Genomic DNA, 21,292 nt, shown 5'->3' on the forward strand with positions numbered 1-21,292 from the left:
AGGGAGGGCTGGAAAAGACCCCTCTCTGAAAGCCTGAAGGGCTGCTGCTGGTCAGTGTTGGCAATAATAAACTAGATGAATAAGCCTGGCATTCCTGCTATTCTAGTTATAATGACACTTTCCCTTGGGGAAACCATTTGAAATGATAATGGATTTCATCACATACTTTGCATTGCTTTGTTGGTTTGTCCTACAGAACAAGAAGCACCATGAGTGTTGCAAGAATTTCCCTTGATCCAATCAGCCCCCAAGATACTGGATGTGAGCTTTTGAGTTACACAACATTCTTCTGTAACTGCTGGTGTTCCAAGCAAACGTTTCATTTAAAAAAGGCAATTTAGAAAGACTATTATTATTATTATTATTATTATTATTATTATTATTATTATTTAAATTGAAATTAGCAGTTTTTAAATATATATAAGAAATATATGCAAAAAAGCTAAGCAAATTGTAAAAATGCAACAGAATCAATCAAATGGCAAAGAAAAAGCAGCAGCAGAGACAATTGAAAACAACGGGAATAACAGAAAATGAAACACTCAAAGCCTGCTTGATTAACAATAACAACATCTTTACTGCCCCTTGTGAGAGTAGAAAGAGACAAGGAGCCTGTTGGATTTCACTGGAGGGAGACTGTTTCACAGCTGTGGAACCACCAGCAAGAAGGCCCTGTCTCTGGGTTTTCAGTAATGATAGGTCAGAAAGCCGACCCAAGGCTGACAACTGTTACCCAGAGGACCTTTTCTTCTGTCACCTCCAGATTGTGGAATGGCCTGCTGGAGGAGATTCATAAACTTAACTCTCTCTGAATTTAAGAAAGCTTTAAAGACTAGCCTTTTCTGGCAGGCCTACACAGATTAAAGTGAAACCAAGAATTTTTAAGATGTGTTGATTTGTTGTACTAATGCTGTTCCCCGCCTCAATCCAAAGGGAGTTGTTGTTCCCCACCTCGATCCAATATGATGATGATGATGATGATGACTGTAAAGTTCAGGCAGGTTCAATATGGGCCATGGCTAGTTCTTAAAATGAAAGCAGTGTTCACCTAATCAAGTTGAATATTCTCCAAAAACACAGAAGAAGGTTGGCTGAAACAGTTACTATTGTGCATCTTTCCTTAGGCACGTTTGCTCTGAAGTAGGTTCTATTGTGTTCAATGAGACTTACTCCTGGGTAAGTGCACATAGGATTACAGACTTAGGCTGCAATCATAAACTTACTTACCTAGAAGTAAGTTCCATTGAGCTCAATGGGTCTTACTTCTGATAGAGATGTTCAGGATTTCACTATTATTTGGAATACCACTGTCCAGCCTAAACTGGAAAAAGCGTGTTACAGAACATTACCTTTAAAAATAAAGAAATACAGGTGTTGTGAACTTATACAGTAGAAGAAGAGTTCTTTGTAATGTAGGGCCAAACCCGACATTACTTTAAATCTGTTTCTAGTACTCATATCTTTCTTTTTCTTTAATTTTCTTTTAGAGTAGGTACACGGGGGGCTGATCCAGATCTTAAAAGCCCTGTTATCACCCATGTTAGGGTTCCAGTCTAAATCACCTACTCTAAACTGCACCTACTCTAAAGAAAAAATGGGGAGAGGGGAAGAGATGGGACTTCTAAACATGAATGTAAAATAACATCTGTTGTAGCCTTGAAAAGCCTACTTCCAGGATTGTACTGGGCTAATTAGTTCAACAAAGGCATTTCTTCATTTCCTTCTCTCTCTCTCTCTCTTTTTTAAAAAAGCTGTCAAATCTCAGCATAAACAGCAGCTTACAGCAGGCGTCCTCAACCTGACACACACTCCAGATGTTACAGACTACAATTCCCATCAGCCGCAGCCGGCATGACCAATGGTCAGGAATGCTGGGATTTGCAGTCCAATGCGTTTGGAGGGCCCCAGATTGGGGGAAGTTGGTTTACACACTCTGCTCTCGTGACTGCTCTCTGCTGCACTCTACAGAAGGAAAAAAAAGCCCTCTGGCCGTTCTGGTAGCAAAGGTTAATTAAAATCATCACTAGAATTTGTCTCTGTCACAGGGAAAGGACAATATTAATTTCATCTATAATGAGTGTGCCCTAGGACAAGCTTTCACCAACCTGGTGACCTCTAGATGTTTTGGAATACAACTCCCAGCATTCCCCACAACTGACTGTGCTGACTGGGGCTGATGGGAGTTGTAGTCCAGAACTTCTGGAGGTCACCTGGCCAGGGACCATTGCCTAAGAACAATGCCTTTGGCTCGCCCCACCATTAAGCAGAACGAGGTAGCTGGTGTCATGAAATGGCAATCCATTGTTTGTTATTTAGGGAGCAAATCTATGCACAGAAAAAAGTCCCACAACTCCCAGCATGCTGGCTGGGGAATGCAGGGAATTGTGGGTCCTTTTCCTGTGTAAGCATGCATACGATTGTGCCTTCAGTTTATTCTTGTATTTTTTTTACTGCCAGACAGGGAGAAGAGCAGCTTGTGGGATTTTCTGCCTTAGAAACAAAAAATAACTTGGCAGTTCTTGGGTACTATGCAGCTCGCCTTAGAATGGGGAAAGTAGAGGCTGCATCATTTGCTGCCCTGCCTCAGGCAGCAAAACACACCCACCCATTTCCAACATGGGGGCAGATTGTTCACTTGGTACTTTTAAATATTTCAGTGGGTGACAGGATGCTCCCCCCCCTTTTTTTTAATGCTGGTGCAATGGTAAACCTGCAAATGAGAAACTTTGGGTCTGGATTTCAGTGATGGAACATATTCATTAGCAGCGTTCTGGAAGGAATTGCAGAGGACTAGTGACCTCAGAGCAGTGCCCAGGCAATGACCTTCTGTTGCGTCATGACCCCTCCTAGCCAATCAGAATGCCGAACCATTTCATTCAATGGCATTAAGGGTTAGGGAAGATGGATTTTTAAAAAGGGGGTGGGGGAGACCACCCGTTCCTCACTTTGCTCTGGCTTCTTGCATACACTGACCCTATTTCACTTTCTTCTTGAGAAGAAGAAGATTCTTTTCCGCTTTGCTCCCGGAACGTCACAGACAGTGGAGGCTGGTGGCTCCGATTTCGGTGGGGCTGTGAATCCATTCTAGGTTAAAATCAGACCCAGCCAGACCTCTAAAGGAGCTATTCGAGGTGCTGAACCCATTTTGGGGGCAGTGTTCAGCACTTTGGATAGCTCCTTTAGAGTTCTGTCTGAAAGTCAGAACGGATTCGCTGTCCCACTGAAATCGGAGCCACCCGCCTCTCCTGGTCACAGCTTCACCTGCCTCCACCCTCTGCAGCCGCTAACTCTGGAGAACTGAAGTCCCTTGGGGAAATGATAGGCGGGGCAGCCAGCCAGTGACCGCTGCGAATAGTGGTCGGGGGCGGGGCCGGATCGCTGGAGTGACGTCAGGGGAGGCAGGTCTCCAGCTGGTGCAGGTGGAAAGGGCTCTGGAGCCGGCTGGAAGGGGCGAGAGAGAAGGTTCGTCTTAAAGGGCGAGGACTCTTTAACTCTCCCACCACCCGCTGGGCTGGGTCCCGGCCTCTTTTGCAAAGTGAGCGGCTCAGGTAAGGCCCAGATCAGGAAGGGGAAGCGGGTGGGAGGGCTGCTGGAGTTATGGGGCAAACCCACAGGCAAACAGGGAGAAGGCAATTAATTTTTTTAAAAAGGCAGCCGGTTTACGAGTGCTCAGGTCTTTGGGGAGGAGATCCAGAGAGAGGAAGGGACCAAGACCCGGCGTCTGAAGGAGGAAGAGGGGCTGGTTCTACCTCCCCCCCCCTTCCCAGGTCAGCTTGCACAAGAGGACAAACAATCCGGGGCAGGAGGGAGGGGGGACGGGGAACCGGAGAGCCTGCGGATGAATTGACCGCTTTGGAGAAAAAGCTCCGAGGTGGTGAGTTCTCTGATGTGACTTTGGGTAGATTCGCCGATCTTCTCGTCACCGGTCTTTTCTCCCCCTCTACTTTCTTTCGGTTTTGTTTTGCTTAAGACGGATGTAATTTGGGAGTGTGTGTGAAGCGTCTTGTGGTGGTGGGGGTGGGGGTGGGGAAGGAGGGGTACGAATGTGCCAAACCCTCCCCCCAACACACACACTTGTTGTCTCTTCCGGATCACCTTTAGCCTCCTGAGATTTTTCCCGGCGCTCCGGATGACTTTGCATCTCCGGGCTTTGGGTTGTGCGGTGACGTTGGCGTTTTTCCCCCCTTTTCTTTTGCCATTACTCAGCAGAGAGGCTGAGAAGCGGCTGCAGGAAGGGAACTTCCTTGCATAAGCGGTGGCTGCTCGGGCAGGCTTCTCCACTTACCCCTCCCCTCCCCTCTGTGCATGCTCACTGGTCTAAGAAGACTTCCTGCTTTCCTTGCTCCAACTTCAACGGGCAGGTAGTTGGGAACACCTGTTTGTCTTCCGAGGCATCTTTGCAGTCTCTCTCCCTCTCCCTCCAAAAACCAGCTTTTGCTCCTTCTCTGGCACTGACTTTATTTATAAATCTTTTGCATTTTTTTTTTTAAGTGCCTTGTAACTCTGCAGTGCCCTGCAATTTAGGACAGGCTCTCTGATGCTCGAGGAGGATTTTCCTTGGCCTCCGAGTGAAAGATCAGCACATTCCTGGCATAGAGTGAAATGTTCTGCCAAAGAAGCACTGCAGAATTTCTCTCTCTCTCTTTCGCCTTGGAGAACGTCCACTCTGCCGCTTGCGTGCCAGCCGGGTTTCACACATTGCCCTGGAATTCAAACCTCTGCAACCAGGGCAGAGTCCAAAGCAAACCGTCTCTCCAGGAGGCAAACCACAGACGTTCTGTTGCTCTTAGCACTGGTTAAAGCTTCCAAGGGTCCATCTAGTCCAGCATTCTCTTCACACAGTGGCCAACCAGCTTCCCACAGGAAAAGACAAACAGGACACGCGTACAACAGCGCCCTCGTGCACATGTTCCCCAACAACTGCTGTGCGTAGGCATACTAGCGCTGAGACCGGAGGTAGTATATAGCCATCAAGACTAGTAGCCGTTCTCCTCTGATCCCCTTTTAAAGCCATCCAAATTGGTGGCCATCACTACATCATGTGGAAGTGAATTCCACAGCTTAACTATGTGCTGTGTGAAGACCTCCTTCGTTTGATCTGTCCTGAGTCTCCCCACCAATCAGCTTCATGGGATGACCCCTTTGGGTTCTAGCATTATGAGAGACGGAGAAAAATGTCTCCCTCTCCACTTCCTCCAAAACATGCATACTTTTGAACACCTCTATCAGTCTCCTCTCCCCACCTCACTCGGCTTTTTTCCGAGCTAAACAATCTTAGCTGTTGTAACCTTTCCTTCTAGGGGAGTAGTTTCAGCCCCTTGATCATTTTAGTTGCCCTTTCCTGCCCTTTTTCTAACTCTACAATAGGAAGACCTTTGTGTCTTCCAGTTAAGTCTGCTGTTCAGGTGCTAATTGTGGATGGACAACTGTTCTTATTTTTAACTAGATTTAGACAACCCTTCAAATAGAGGACTGTCCTCTTTCAAGGGGGACACATGGTCACCCTAGAAGAGGGGCCTCTGTCTCTCCAGAGAGCTAGCCAAGGTAGTCTGACCATAGGAAAAGGAGGAGAGGGCTCCTGTATCTTTAACAGTTGCATAGAAAAGGGAATTTCAGCAGGTGTCATTTGTATTTATTTATTTATTACATTTTTATACCGCCCAATAGCCGAAGCTCTCTGGGCGGTTCACAGAAATTAAAGCCATAATAAAACAACCAACAGGTTAAAAACACAAATACAAAATACAGTATAAAAAGCACAACCAGGATAAAACCATGCAGCAAAATTGATGTAAGATTAAAGTACGGAGTTAGAACAGTAAAGTTTAAATTTAAGTTGAAATTAAGTGTTAAAATACTGAGAGAATAAAAAGGTCTTCAGCTGGCGATGAAAAGAGTACAGTGTAGGCGCCAGGCAGACCTCTCTGGAGAACCTGGTGAAATGCCCTCTTCATCACAACAATTAAAGCTGCAGGAGCTATACTAGAGTGACCAGATTTAAAAGAGGGCAGGGCACCTGCAGCTTTAACTGTTGTGATGAAGAGGAAATTTCACCAGATTCTCCATATATACCAATGACACCTGCTGAAATTCCCTTTTCAATACAACTGTTAAAGATACAGGAGCCCTGTCCTCCTTTTCATATGGTCACCCTAGCCAAGGCCACGGTGTGATTTCTTTTCTTTTCTCCCTTCCTTTAAAAACCACCAGCAGGAAGATGAACTAATAGCAATAGGGGTTAGTTTAACTGTGCTAGTCTGTTTACAGTAGACGTGCACCATAAAAAGAAAAGAAAAAAGCCCAGTATCGCTTTAAAGATTAACAGATTGATTGGGGTCAGAAGCTTTTCTTGATTAGAGCCCGCTTCATCAGAGGCATGAAATGTAGCCTCGGTTGGCAGATAGTCCTGGATGGTTATATATATGGGTGGTATGGCGTTTAATTACAAAGACGGAATCTTGAATGTGACAATGCCAGATCAGAGATCAGCTCCGGGACTTCTGGGCTCAACACTAGAATGTAGCTTCCAAGAGAAAGGCACAACCGCTTTGCACATGGTCCACTGATCAACGTTCCTGAATGGACCTTGTAACTGACAGTGGCTATTTTTAAAGTGCTCTACTAGGAACATATTGATGGCTGGCTGATACCGTATCCCCCTAAAAGGTGCACCGTCTGCTTATATTGGTTTGGAGGTCATGCACTGACTATCTTGTGCGCATACTGTGCAATTATTGTAAGTATGCCTTTTAGATCAGTAAATTTTAAGAATTTTAAGATGTCTGGCTGATATTTTAATAATGTATTAGTTTTATATGTTTTAATTCCCCGGCTGTGGAATGAGCTCCCTAAGGAGGTTCGCTTGGCACCTACATTATATGCTTTTAGACGCCAGGTGAAGACCTTTTTATTCTCCCAACGTTTTAACAATCTATAAATTTTAAATAACATGGTTTTAAATTTGTAATTTTGCATTGCTGCTGTTTTTATCTGGTTGAGCTTTTATATTGTATTTTATATTATGGTTTTATACTGTTGTTTTATACTTTGAATGGTTTTAATTTTTGTGAACCGCCCAGAGAGCTCCGGCTATTGGGCGGTATAGAAATGTAATAAATAAATAAATAAATAAATAAATAGTTTTATAATATTTTTGTATTCTATGTTGTTCCCCGCCTTGATCCAGAGGGAGAGGCGGGTAAGAAATAAATGTATTATTGTTATTGTTATTATTATTATCATCAGTAGTCTTCAATTTTTCAGACCTGGGACCCACTTCTTAATCCTGAGACCCCACATATATGCATGTCCATTTTCCCTGTTTCCCTCATCCCTCCTTTTCTCAGCTTCTCTTTTTCCTCGGAAGACAACAGCCCCTCCCCATCCCCAAAGGGAAAGTAAATTATGTTTGTGGTGGTGCCTGAAACATAGCATGATATTCAACGCATGACCTCCAAACCAACATAAGAAGACTATCAATGGCTTCTGTTGGCTATGTGCTACCTCCAGTATCAGAGACAGTAAACCTGGGGAATGTGGGTAGGAGGATGCTGTTGCCGCCGTGTCCTGCTTGTGGGTTTCTGGTTGACAGCTGGTTGGCCACTGTGTGAAGAGAGTGCTGGACTTGATGGACTCTTGGTCTTATCCAGCGTGGCTCTTCTGATGGTCTTAACATGGGTTATGGTGTATCCCAGTTGTTGTTCCCACTGAAACAACTGAAGACCAATAATCTAACTCCGCCTTCCCAACCTGGTGCCTTCTAGTCACAATAATACCTAAATTCCACAGCCAGCATGGTCAATGGCCAAGGTATCAAGGGATGAGGGGACCTGTAGACCCAACACATCTCTAGGGGGAGGATAATCTAAATTATCTCCCCTCCTTTCCCCCATTTGCTTTGTGATATATTTTGGGAGCTCCCTCCTCTGCCTCCTTTTTGTATCTGATGTCGTTATTTTATTTATTTATTACATTTCTGTACTGGCCAATAGCTGAAGCAGTCTGGGCAGTTCATAACAATTAAAACCATAAAACAAAGTATGATAAAACATACTATGATTTTTTTAAAAACAAACAAACCCAAAAGCTGCAGTATGAAACTAAACTAAAAACCAGCAGTGTAAAGATTTAAAATACAATTACAGATTTAAAAGCATCAAAAAGCAAAGAACTAAAATGCCTGGCAGAATAAGAAGACCTTTACCTGGCACTGAAAAGACCACGATACAGTGCCAGGTGAGCCTCTTTGGGGAGGGCATATCACCAGCTGGGTGCCACCACTGAAAAGGTCCTTTCCTTTGTAACTGCCGAGAGCTGCTGTGCAATTGGCGGGGGCACCCAGGGGTGCATTTTCAGCATTGCAATTTGATTACATATTTTGCATATGCTTTATTTTTATATATCTTAACTTGCCCGCTCCCCCAATTCCTGTCCTCTATTATGTTGGTATTTGTGGCAAATTTGAAAGATGGAAGGTATTAGGCTTTAACTTACTGGAGTGTAGAATTTTATTTATCCTTCACATTTAATTTTGCACAGTACATACAGGGCCAACCCTCTTCAGGGTTGGCCCTGACAAGCAGCAGAGTGAGGTGAGGTGACCTTGCCTCGGGCGGCACCATTAAAAGGGTGGTGGTGGTGAGAGATGTATTTATTTACTATATTTTTAGTCTCTTCCAAAACAAATATTCACTGGACAGATCATGCAATCCTAAAAGAATACAAACATTAACACACACATTCACACTACGTGGCAAACAACAGTAAACAATTAAGAGGAAGACAGGAATGTGCAAACAGGTGTTTTTTGTTGTTTTTTGTTTTTAAAAAAGGTTTCAACCCTAATGGGAGCATTTTGGGTCTGATTCAGGCAGCAAACTATCTCGGCCCGGCGCTGGTCTGGGTACAAATAGTTATTCCTTCACGTACCATTGTGCTTCATAAAACATTGCATCTCACGTCCTGTAGGCCACAAAACCAAGCCTGCATAACCACACCCAGTGCCGTTGGCTGGATTATGTGGGACGGGTACTGGGGATTTCTCAGCAAAACAAGCATTAAATCAGAGGTGTTGAACCTCAGGCCCGTGGGCCAAATCTGTCCTACTTGGGGTTCGAATCTGGCTCCACCCCCTTTCCCTGACTGCTGGTGGTTTGGTGGTCTCCCCACTTTTGTGCCGTTTCCCCCTCTCCAGTCTAAACGATTGAAATGCATCTCCTAAGGATTCGTTACCGGCAGTAAGAGCTTCAAGGTAACATCTGCTGGGGTTTTTGGCCCCACCATCAGAATGCGGCTCCCGAGAGCCACTCTGAAATGGAATTTGGTCCTTGGGCTGTAAGAGGTTCAATGTGCCTGCCTTAAATGCATCTGTTTGGAATTTACCCTACTCAAGAAAATAAACGTCACTAGTAATATTTATCTAGGGTGACCATATGAAAAGGAGGAGAGGGCTCCTGTATCTTTAACAGTTTCATGAGAAGGGGATTTCTCCATATATACAAATGACACCTGCTGAAATTCCATTTTCAATACAACTGTTAAAGATACAAGAGCCCTGTCCTCCTTTTCATATGGTCACCCTAATGTATCATCCTGCTTGTTCCTCTAACTTCCACCTATTACTAACCCAAAGATATGGTAGAGGGAGCATCTTGAGAAGGCTGGCTGCAAAATTATTAATTTTGCACACCCTCCATTCCTTCCTCAAAATGGCTTTCCCGTATCCCCTTTTGTTAGATTGCAAGCACAACATATGCCCCCCCCCCTCACTGGAAGAAATGCACTTTTAATTTAGTCTGTCATCCAATTTAGCATGGTTCTGAGCTGTGAATCAGAAGTGCCCTCATTTCAAATCTTTCCTCATGAACTTATCAGGTAGCCATAAGGAAGCGACTTCTCTCAGCCAGCTCATTGTTTATTTATTTATTTTATTATTACATTTATATCCCGCCTTCCCCCTCACCCCAAAAGGAACCCAAGGTGGCTTACATGATCCTCCTTTTCTCCATTTTATTTTCACAACAACCCTGTGAGGTAGGTTAATGAGCTTCATGGCTGAGTGAGGACTAGAACCTGGATCTCTGAAGTCCCAGTGCAACTCTATAACCACTACACCAGACTGGCACTTGTATCATACAGGGATAATTATATTGTCCTACCTTACATGGTTTGGGGAAGGATTCCTGAAATGGCGTATGTGAAGTGCTTTAAACACTACGCTGCTACTGGGCCTGGTCGGACAACATGCTAAGCCATGGTTACGCCACTAACCCTTTTGCAGCAAATGGTTAGTTAACGTGTTTAAACCTTGGTCATGTAGCCACCATGGTTCGGAATGGTTCACACGATACACTAAGTCATGGTTTATACAACATGTTAAGCTGTAATGTTTAGCTCAAAGCACCTAACCATCAAAGTTTAGCCCATGCCAAAGAAGTAAATAAAAATTGATGAATTTCACATACATAGGGTTGTTTTTAAAATGCAACAAGACCAATGGAGTTTGTCAACATGGATGCTAGGTTGATGCCTTTCATATCTTGCTTTCAGGGCTGTTATAGTGGGAACAAAATGCAACAACAGTGCTCTTCTGGGGGACAAAAGCTGGCTATATGGGTACCTCACCATACCCTGGGGCTGCAGGCTGGCTTGTCTTGTCTGTGCTACATTTTTGCCACTGGGTTCTCTCTCTCTCTCCATCAAATGCAACGAAATGGGTACATTGCAGCCCAAGGGCCAGATTTCGCCTGGCGCAAAATCTCTTGGAGCTTTCAACCCAGCGGTGGGAGGGGACAAAGGCAAAATGGGGCAAAGGTCAGTGGAGGCTGGTGGCTCTGATGTCAATGGGGCAGTGAATCCATTCCACGTTTCAAGTCAGAACCAGCCAGAACGCTAAAGGAGCTCTCCAAGGTGCTTCAGCCGAACAAGTCTCAGCAGAAAAGGGCAACTTTTCTAGATGATTCCTGCAACCTTTGGCTGGGCTCTGGAAATGCTTGTTCCGTGCCTTTGGCATCGCTGGGGTGGCGTCCTGCCACGAGCCACTTGGGAGAGTCCAGACAGACACAGGAATCATTTAGAAAATGCATCGTGGCCCCTTGCCAACGCACACGGGCTGCAGTGGAGGGCAGTGAGTCTGCTTTTCTTAAATGCAATCTTAATCTATGGTGCGGCAGCAGAGGAAAAGAAATAACGTTGTCGGTGCAACGTGGTTGCTGATGTCTGCAAAGGGAATGATCCTGTTTAACATTATTGCAGGATGTTGCAGCTTGGAGTGCTCCTGTTAGGCTGGTCAGAAGCAAAAAAGAGCAGGGCTCTCGCACCTTGAACCGCTGTGTGGAAGGAGGCATTTCATCAGATGGAGCTTGCATGACAAGCTTTAACTGCTGAACTTACTTCTTCTACACAACTATTAAAGGTGCATGTGACTACCCTAGCTCCCGTTCAATGTTCTAGCCGGCCAGCTAGCCGTGTCATCTTTAAGGTGACTCCATTCCATTCTACCCTCAATAGACACTCTATTGAGGGATAGGCAATCTTTACCCTCCCACCACCGGGATGAGGGCCTCAAAAACTTTTCTGAAGAAAAATTTGGCCCTTGGGCTGCAATTAACCCATTTCATTGCACCATAGACACTCTACCCTCAATAGATACCTCTTTAGGCTCTTTTAGGGTGGGGAAAATGATCACCTTAGGTTTTTTTCCTGAATTCCCCTCCCCCATTTCTGCAAAACTTGCCTCTCCTCTACCCTCATCCTGAGTCAGCTGATATTGTTGTTCAATACTCCCATTTTGGCTTCACTGCGACGTGCGACGGGTTACCATTACTGTGCATGATGTCTATTTGATTTGATAAGCATTAGCTATAGTGACAGGTAGGTGCACTATTCCACTTGTAAGAGCTCAATAGATATATTTACAAGGAAGTCCTATAACCCTCATTAGGAAATACCAAATGCCAGAACTGCATGTTATATTATTCACAGTGTTTTTTTTAAAATAATAAGTCCACATAAGCTGGCCATTTTTATTTTGAAGGAAAACAGACATGTGCGCCCCCCAATCGGGTTCAAATCCTTGCTCAGGAAGCTCAATGGGTGACCATGGTCCAATCAATGGCCAGAATCTAATGCAGTGCTCACGCCCCCCTCAGGTTCCTTTCCACCACACCTTTTCCCTTCCGCAAATGGTGGGTCTCGCCATTTCTATTGCATAAGTGGGACCCACTGCTTTCACGAGGGAGATTTAGTGCTTCGTAGGGGAAGCTCCGAAATGAGTGGAAATGCTAGTTTCGGGAAGGTGACAGGTCAGCGGAGCTCCCTTAAGTGGGTTCACTTGACTTGCCTCCTTCCAGAAATGAGCATTCTCACTTGTTTTGGATTGCCTTGGAAGTGCCAAATTGCTGTTGCGTAAGCAGTGCGGGGACTGCCTGCACAGTGCAATTGGCAGGGCAGAAGAGAATTGGTGGGGCGGAAGCATCCCATAGCATTCTGCCCATTCTTTCTTAGCCCTAGCCTACCTCACAGGGTTGTTGTGATGGGGAAAGGGGGAGGACGAAGTACTCGACCTTGAGCTCCATGAAAAATATGTGTGATATAAATTGAGAAAGAAATGTGATGGGGTGATGGGCGCAGAGAGGAAAGGGTTAAACTAGGGGTGGGGAACCCTGTGTCCTTCTGAATGTTGTTGGACTCCAACTCCCATGAGCCCCAGACAGCATGACCAATGGTCAGGAATTCTGGGAGATGGAGTCCAACACCCTCTGGAAGGCCACAAATTCCCCATCCCTGGATTAAGCAAACACTCACCACTTTCCTGATCAAATTAGCAACTTGATACAGCTGCCCTGAAATGGGAGTTCCTGGTTGCATCATGTCTAGTTTCGGGAACTGGAGGAATGTTTTTGACTTATTTAATTTATTGTTGCATTTATATCCTGCCTTTCCCCCCTCTTGTAAGGCATCCAAAGCAGCTTACGTGGCTGTCCACCTGCCCATTTTATCCTCATAACAACCCTGTGAGGTAGGTTAGGTTGAGAGCCAGTGACTGGCCCAACATCACCCAGTGAGCTTCATGGCCAAGTGAGGACTTGAATTCCCAGCCCAACACTCTAACCACTATACCACATTCTCTCTGTCATGTTTGACTGTCACTTAAGAACAGCACCAAGTTTTCAGGCATATGACTACTCATTCAGGGCATTGTTATGTATGCCCCCTTTTAACCTGGCTGTTACTCTATCTTGGATTTTTAATCATTGGCATGTTGTTTTTTAATCTGCTGTTTTACCTGTTTTACTCTTATAACTGTGCTATTATTATTCTTAGTGGTTTTGCCACCTGCATTGAGCTTATTGTAAAAGACGTTCTATAAATACTTAAGAATAAGTTATGGCTCCAGTAGCTGTCTAAAGTTAAAATAGAAAGTTAGAACCCAGCTTTAGAGGATCTGCTGACGATCCAAGGAACGAAGTTTTAAAAGCATCCCGTGTCTTGTTTCTCATATCACATGTTTGGCCTATATTATTCTGAGACCCGAATAGTGAACTGTGAAGCTCAGGTGTTCACTGGATGTGGCAATGTATTTAAGAGCATCAATGTGGTAGCACATACGCTGAGAGGACTGCCCTAGCATTTTCTCTAATACAGTTCACCATTTTGCCAAGGTTAACACAGGGCAAAACGATGCATCTACTTCCATTCCATGATCATTTCCCCCTGAGTTCTGTTTTCTTTACATTGCAAAGCAGTTGAAGTAACTTCAGACCACGGATGGGTGAATGAGGGAATTTTGAGCTCATCACCGCTCTTCTTTCATAGAATCATAGAACCATGTACATTGATGGTGCTATATAAATAAATAATAATAATAATAATAATAATAATAATAATAATAATAATAATAATAATAATAGCAGAGTTGGAACGGGCCTACAAGGCCATCAAGTCCAACCCCCTGCTCAATGCAGGAATCCACCCTAAAGCATCCCTGATAGATGGTTGTCCAGCTGCCTCTTGAAGGCCTCTAGTGTGGGAGAGCCCACAACCTCACCAGGCAACTGATTCCATTGTCATACTGCTCTAACAGTCAGGAAGTTTTTCCTGATGTCCAGCTGGAATCTGGCTTCCTGTAACTTGAGCCCATTGTTCCTTGTTTTGCACTCTGGGATGATTGAGAAGAGATCCTGGCCCTCCTCTGTGTGACAACCTTTCAAGTATTTGAAGAGTGCTATCATGTCTCCCCTCAGTCGTCTCTTCTCCAGGCTAAACATGCCCAGATGTTTCAGTCTCTCTTAATAGGGCTTTGTTTCCAGACAAAGTAGTAGTTGCTGAGCCAAGTATCCCCCATCTTGTAACTGTGCCTTTGGTTTCTGTTTCCTAAATGTAGAACTTGGCATTTATCCCTGTTAAATTTCATTCTGTTGTTTTCAGCCCAGCACTCCAGCCTATCAAGATCACTTTGAAGTTTGTTTCTGTCTTCCAGGGTATTAGCTATCCCACCCAATTTTGTGTCATCTGCAAATTTGATCAGCGTTCCCTGCACCTCCTCTTCCAAATCATTAATAAAAATGTTGAAAAGCACTGGTCCCAGGACTGAGCCCTGTGGTACCCCACTCGTTGCCTCTCCCCAGTTTGAGAAGGTTCCATTGATAAGTACTCTTTGAGTCCAATTCTGTTGCCAACTGTGAATCCACCTAATAGTTGTTCCATCTAGCCCACTTTTAACTAGTTTGTTAATATCATGGGGCACTTTGTCAGAAGCTTTGCTGAAGTCAAGATATATGACATCCACAGCATTCCCTTACCCCGATGTTTGTTTGAAAGGCAAACACCCCCCCTCCCAAGTGGGTCAGTTCATAGCTTGACCATTAACATTTATGGTTTGGGAAGAGTTGTGGCTGACCTTGTTCAAATCAATAAAGGCTTCCTTCCCGGATCAAGACATCTCTGTTCTCATTCATGTGGGAAAACCTGACAATGATTCACAATGCCGACTTGCAAAGCAAGGTGGGGCGAATTAATTTGTTATAGCTAAGGTTGAAATTCTATGTGGGCATACTTGGGAGCAACTCCCAGAGAAATCAGGGGAACTTGCTAATAACAAGTCAACATTTATTTATTTATTTAAAACATTTTTGGCCACCTTTCAGGGCAGAAGTCCTCACAAGGCGGCTTACAACAATGAAATATGAAAATAGTAAAAGCAATAAAAACACAATTGCAATGAAATAGCAATTAAAAAACATAAAACCAACAATAAAAACAGCAAGAACATGCCCAAGATCTGGCTGTGTGTGTCATTCCCTAACCCATGTCGGTTTGTTTGATGAAGCATACATGAAATTTACAGGAACTCTTAGGCCTGGTTCAGAAGTAATGCTAAACCAGGATTTCATATTACAAGGATAAGCCTCATCTCCTCTTTCACATGCACAACATCAAAAGCCTTTGCTTTCATTTTAGGACTTGCTACAGTGACCCGTGATGATCAAACTTGGGGAACTGTGGTTCCCCCCCTCCCTTTTCCCACCTACGATTCTTCCATTTGCAGAGGCGTCGCTGCCCCACGTTTCGGAGAACACTTGCACCCTTTAAACCTTCTAAATTGCAGCCGTGTTACATAGAGCCTCCTATTGCAACAGCCTGTTTGGGAAAGAAAAGCAAACGCCAAATCTAGGGAACAGGTTTCAGATTGCTGTATCCCATGCACGACAGTTGCTTCGCTCTCTACCGTCTTGCATCATGAGCTGTCCTGGTGAGGCAACTGCCCGTGCTTAAATTACTTTCTCCCACAGCTGGCAGAGAGCCTTAGCCTGGCCTCTGCCAGCTGGCCGAGGGTGAAAAGAGGCTGCCGTTTCCTTGTTCACAATGGATTTGGGGTGTTTTACATAATCTGGAACTTGAAAAACTGGCTGAGGGGCCTGGAAAGCCGTGTTTGGTATTGTCCACTGCTCAGAGTTGAGTAAACTTCCTGGATGGCATTCCAACTCTACTTTCTGGACTACAGAGGGGAAAGTTGCAAACATTTCTGCCAGTATGTGTGGGGTGGGGGTTGTGTGTGGCCGTCAGCCTAATTCTCTCCTAAAACAACTATTTGTGTTTTTCACCAGCGGTTCTCTGCAGATTCTTACAGCTTGGGAAGGCTCTGCCTGCCCAGATGTCTCCTCTTCTGGGGTGTGTGTGTGTGTGTGTGTGTACTGTATGTGTTTAGTTTCTAGTCTTTTGATCTTGATGAGAGAGCCCTTCAATGTCAAGGCAATGGACTAATGGTCTGTGTCTATGTATGCTTGTGTGCTAGGGTGACCAGGTGTACTCTTTCACCAAGGACAGTCCTCTATTTGAAGGTGCCCTCTGCTTGAAGGGCTGACCCATCCAATTCTGGTTTAAAGATAATGAACTGTTAGAACTGTGACCCATCCACTGTTAGCACCTGGACAGCAGATTAAACAGGAAGGCACACGGATCACTTGGTCACAGTCTTCACACTGTGGTGAGATGTACTGTACAATAATACTAATAATACTAATAAGTATTAATTATTAATATTAATTATTAATATTAATATTATTAATATTAATAATTAATATTACTATTTATTATTGTTATTAATACTACTACTACTACTAATACTAATAATATTAATAAGTATAATAATACTTATTATTAATAATAATAATAAAAATTATATTTTTTATTCATTGACCCTGTGATGCCATAAGATGCTGAAGATCTCCTCTTCTACACCTGTAGACAGATCTTCCTCTCTCAGTTGCCTCAGAAAGCTTCTCTGACGAGGTTGCAACTGCTCTGACTGGTTCTGATGGAAACCTGGAGCAGATTCAGCATCCCACTGACATCAGAGCCATCAGCTTCCACTGGTTTCATAGACATCCCTCAAATAAATAACCCATGGCTTCTCTAATCCTCAAGCAACCCTTGCTTCCTAGGTTCGCATGACAAAACAAGCCATGGCAAACTAGGTGTTCATGGATGCCCGGCACAACGCAACAGCTGCCATGGGTAAATTATCCCACAGTGGGTTGTTGGGATGTGCAAACAGGCCGGATGAATCTGGCACAACAGAAATAGCCATGTCATTTCAGAGCCTCTTCAGGTCGGTGAAAATGGCATTTCTTTTTTCTTTCTTTCTTTCTTGCTGCTACAGGTGAAGGGGTGTATCGTGTCATGAGTGTCCTAGATGAAGCCTGATTTTCCAGGGACGTGAAGAATGACGAGTGTGACAAGTGTGTATGCAGAAGGATTGAAATATACACGGTAAGGGTGGAAAATACCTGCCTTTGAATCCTGTTCTGATTTCCGTTTCACACCTCACACACCCAGGTGTTTGTCTGGCTTTTCCAACCATTTAATTAATTCTCCCCCGCCAAGTGCCTGGCATGTTTATTTAACTAAATAGTGGTCTGGGCACTTATTTATTTTTAAAGTTTTTAAAACCTGCTCCCAGGAAAGGGTGTGTGTGTATATATATATGAAAGGGAGTGCATAGCAGCACTGGTATGGTTCCACACTGACTTATTGTGTGTGGGTAGAGCCACAGTCATCTTGTGGCTTGATCAGTCAAGATGGAGTATGATGGGATTCCCAAGATGGAGTATGGAATGACTGGAGTGCTCTAGAACTTTGGTACGGAACATATTTGGACAGGGAATCAAGGTACAAAGAATCATTATCAAAGAATCATAGAATAGTAGAGTTGGAGGGGGCCGATAAGGCCATCAAATTCACCCCTCTGCTCACTGCAGGAATCCACCTTAAAGCTTCCCTGACAGATGGCTGTCCAGCTGCCTCTTGAAGGCCTTTAGTGTGGGAGAGCCCACGACCTCCCTAGGTCATTGGTTCCATTGTCGTACTGCTCTAACAGTCAGGAATTTTGTCCTGATGTCCAGCCGGAATCTGGCTTCCTGTAACTTGAACCCATTAGTCTGTGTCCTGCACTCTGGGATGATTGAGAAGAGATCCTGGCCCTCCTCTGTGTGACAACCTTTTAAGTATTTGAAGAATGCTATTATGTCTCCCCTGAATCTTCTCTTCTCCAGGCTAAACATACCCAGTTGTTTCAGTCTCTCTTCATAGGGCTTTGTTTCCAGACCCCTGATCATCCTCATTGCCCTCCTCTGAACCCCATCCAGCTTGTCTGCATCCTTCTTGAAGTGTGGTGCCCAGAACTGGATGCAATACTCAAGATGAGACCTAACTAGGGCCTACTTTTGAGAGGAGTTAGGTGGGCAAGTACACATGAGAGGGCCTTTTCTGCAGTGGCCCCCACATCTCGGGAAGAAGTTGCCATTGAGGATCTGTCAGGCCCCATCTTTGTAGGAAGACCCTGAAAACTTTCTTGTTTACTCTTTCCTTCTCCTGATTATGTGGTGATGTTTTGTTTTTAATGTTTTTAATTGTTGTTTTTATGAGAGGTGTGCATCAGTCTATTTTATTGTTGTAATAAATAGGCATGAAAAATGACCTGGGAATATTTTATTATCTCTGCTTGAAAGGCAGACTAGAAATATTTTAAATAAATAATAAAATAAGTAAATATAAAATGTATGAGAGTTCCTCAGGCCCCAAATGGGAGAGAAGGTGTATAGCAGTAGCATTCAATTACTCTCCTCCTTTTTATGTGGCCATTCTGAGTGGGGTGCACTGGTTTTATTTTGAGATTGTTACCCTATGTCATGAATCTTGGGCTGCAATCCCACACATCAGGGGTTAGGGTTGAACTCAATGGGCCTTACTCCAGAGTAGAAGTGCATATACTTATGCTGTAAGTCGCACAAAGCAGGTTTCACATATGGATCAAGAATGGAAAAGTGGCACGTGATAGAAGCATTTTTGGCAGTGTCTGAGGAGGAATGCTAAAATAGGTTCAGCACATTGGATAGCTCCTTTAGGGTCTGGCTGGTTCTGACTGAAACTCCGGCTCATGGCTGGCCTGGTGAAGCAGTTGCCTCAGGCAGCGGATGCTGGGATGCAGCAGCAAGGTGTTCAAGGAGAGAGATGTGTGCCTTGCGGTCTACTCTGTGCAAAGTAAGTTAGCCTGCTGCCCTCGGGTTCAGATTCATTTGCCAGCCCACTCCGCTTTTGTACATGGAATGGGAGGGCTTGCCGCCTTGTCCTTTGCATTAGGCAACAAAATGCCTTGCGCTGCCCCTCCTCCAGCTTGCTACATGGAACTCCTTAGAAGTAAATCCCCCCCACCCACCCCAGCTTTCCACCTCAGGCTTGCGAGAGACAACATTTCTTCTTTTTAAAATGAAGTCTGTCCAGATACCTTGAGAAGTGTTGCTGGGAAGTTAATAGCTCTTTCATGAAGTTCTGATTTCCTTGAGACAAATCCTGGAAGTGAACCTTAATCAGGAACAGCCAGGGGATGCATCTCATTGCTTTTGTACCTACCACACCCTGCCTTGCTAGAGCCAAAATAAGACCTGTCGCTGAGCAGGGTGGCTGCTTATAAATCGCTGAACCCCCCCAAAAAACCATCACCAAGAAAGCAGACAAAAGAGGACAGCAATTTCTGTAAACAATTGGATATGCCAATTCATATGTAGAGATGCCCATTTAGAAATAATTATTATAATTTAAATAGAAGTGTGGTATATCTCACTATACAGCGGGAAACTGACCAAGTGTGCCTACCTGTTCAGGTACTAGCCTTTGACAGGAAACCAATTCTTACAGTTCTTCATCTTTAAGCTGGAGTTGGTTCTGGAAAGCCTTTCAAATAGAGGACTGTCCTCTGTAAAAGAGGACCCATGGTCACCCTAGATCCATTAGACTTCTCTCTCAAGATTTCCTGCTTGCTACATAGCAAAGGATTCTTGCACAGGAGGTACAAGCAAATCCTTTTCTCAGAAGTGATTTGCAATTCATTTTGAGTAGGGCCCATGGATAGTAATTACTTCTGGCCACGGCTGACCTCACCCGGATTTGAGGAAGAGATCTAGAGCAGGAACGCTCTCTCTCTCTCTTTCTCTCTCTCTGTGTTGCAGGCAGTGGCGCAAACCTGCAGCTAACTGTGTGTGAAGAACTTTGCCTAGAGTGTGGCCCTGAAGAATCTCTATAGAATGGCTCACGCAGGTTTTAAGAAATGCACCATCTCCACTTGCAGGGTTGCTCAGGATTTGTAATTTACAGCCTGATCCTGTGCATGTCTACTCAGAAGTAAGACTCATTGAGCTCAAGTAGCTTCATTCCCAGGTAAGTGTGTACAGGGTCGTAGCTTTAGGTTGTAACCCTCTGCACGCTTGCTTGGGAGTAAGCACCATTGTGCTCAACTGAGCTTATTTCTGAGTAAATGTGTTTGTAGAGGATCATGCTGTAAACCAATTTTGGCTCATGGCACATTTGCAGCGTAGTCATGACTCTGAATTGTATTTAAGCCTTTGTAATAGTCTCCTACCATGAGTTCGTATCAAAACATATTAAATAAAATATTACAATATTTTAAGCCTCCTTGGGAGGTGTCTGAAAGACACGTTTAAAAGGCTTTAAAAACTCGTATGAAACGCTTATTGGTGCTTCAAGTATTTTAATTCAGGGGCATGTGCCAGCCGTTGGCTTTCTGTCTGGGCTGAAGGTTTGTTTGTTTTTTAATTGGTCTGGATTCAGGTCTGATTATGGCGGATGAGTTGTCATGAGTACGAAGGTAATACATTGCACCATCACACCCTAGAAAGCCCCACCCGTCAGGCCACGTTAATGAGCAGAAACTGTGATTCATAGAGCCCTCAATTCATGGCAAGATCTGCCCTCTAACTTGGATGAGGGCCGATCTACTTTTATGTTTTTATGACCAATTCAGGGGGGTTGGTGGCTTTGCAATGTGGTTTAAGTTTTGCAACGTGAATTGCATGTTGCATTTCAATTGGCTTGATGGCTGAGAGAGTTACCTTGCCTTTCCCCCCCCACTCTCCTTCTGCCATTAGAGCAGCCTGACGCAATGTGTCACGTGTTTTGGACTCTGACTCCCATCAGCCCCAGCCAGCATAGCCAGTAGGCATGAGTGATGGAAGTTGGAGTCCAAAACTGCTGGAGGGCACCAGGCAGGGAAAGGTTGCATCACATTTATGGTGGGTGGGTACAAGGCCTTAGGGCCTTTCTCTAGTGTGCCATCAAGCCAGACCATGAGTCCACCTAGCTCAGTATCACCTATGCCAGCCTCCCCAGATCCTGGTGTGCTTTAGAGGTGGACTACAGTGCCCATCATCCCCAGCCTGCATGCAACACCTCTAGAATGCATCAGGATGCAGGGAGACTGATGTATACTGATGGACAG

General features: G+C 44.4%; 1 long non-coding RNA gene across 1 annotated transcript; it reads left to right on the forward strand.

Annotated features, from left to right (window-relative positions):
* Positions 1-3,364: 3,364 nt before the first annotated feature.
* On the forward strand, positions 3,365-20,120 carry LOC134407872 (uncharacterized). Its single transcript, XR_010026066.1, has 3 exons — positions 3,365-3,548; positions 17,162-17,271; positions 20,007-20,120. It is a non-coding gene; the product is annotated as an uncharacterized LOC134407872 (long non-coding RNA).
* Positions 20,121-21,292: the final 1,172 nt, after the last annotated feature.

This window comes from Elgaria multicarinata, chromosome 13, assembly GCF_023053635.1.
Source record: "Elgaria multicarinata webbii isolate HBS135686 ecotype San Diego chromosome 13, rElgMul1.1.pri, whole genome shotgun sequence".
Taxonomy (NCBI): Eukaryota; Metazoa; Chordata; class Lepidosauria; order Squamata; family Anguidae; genus Elgaria; species Elgaria multicarinata.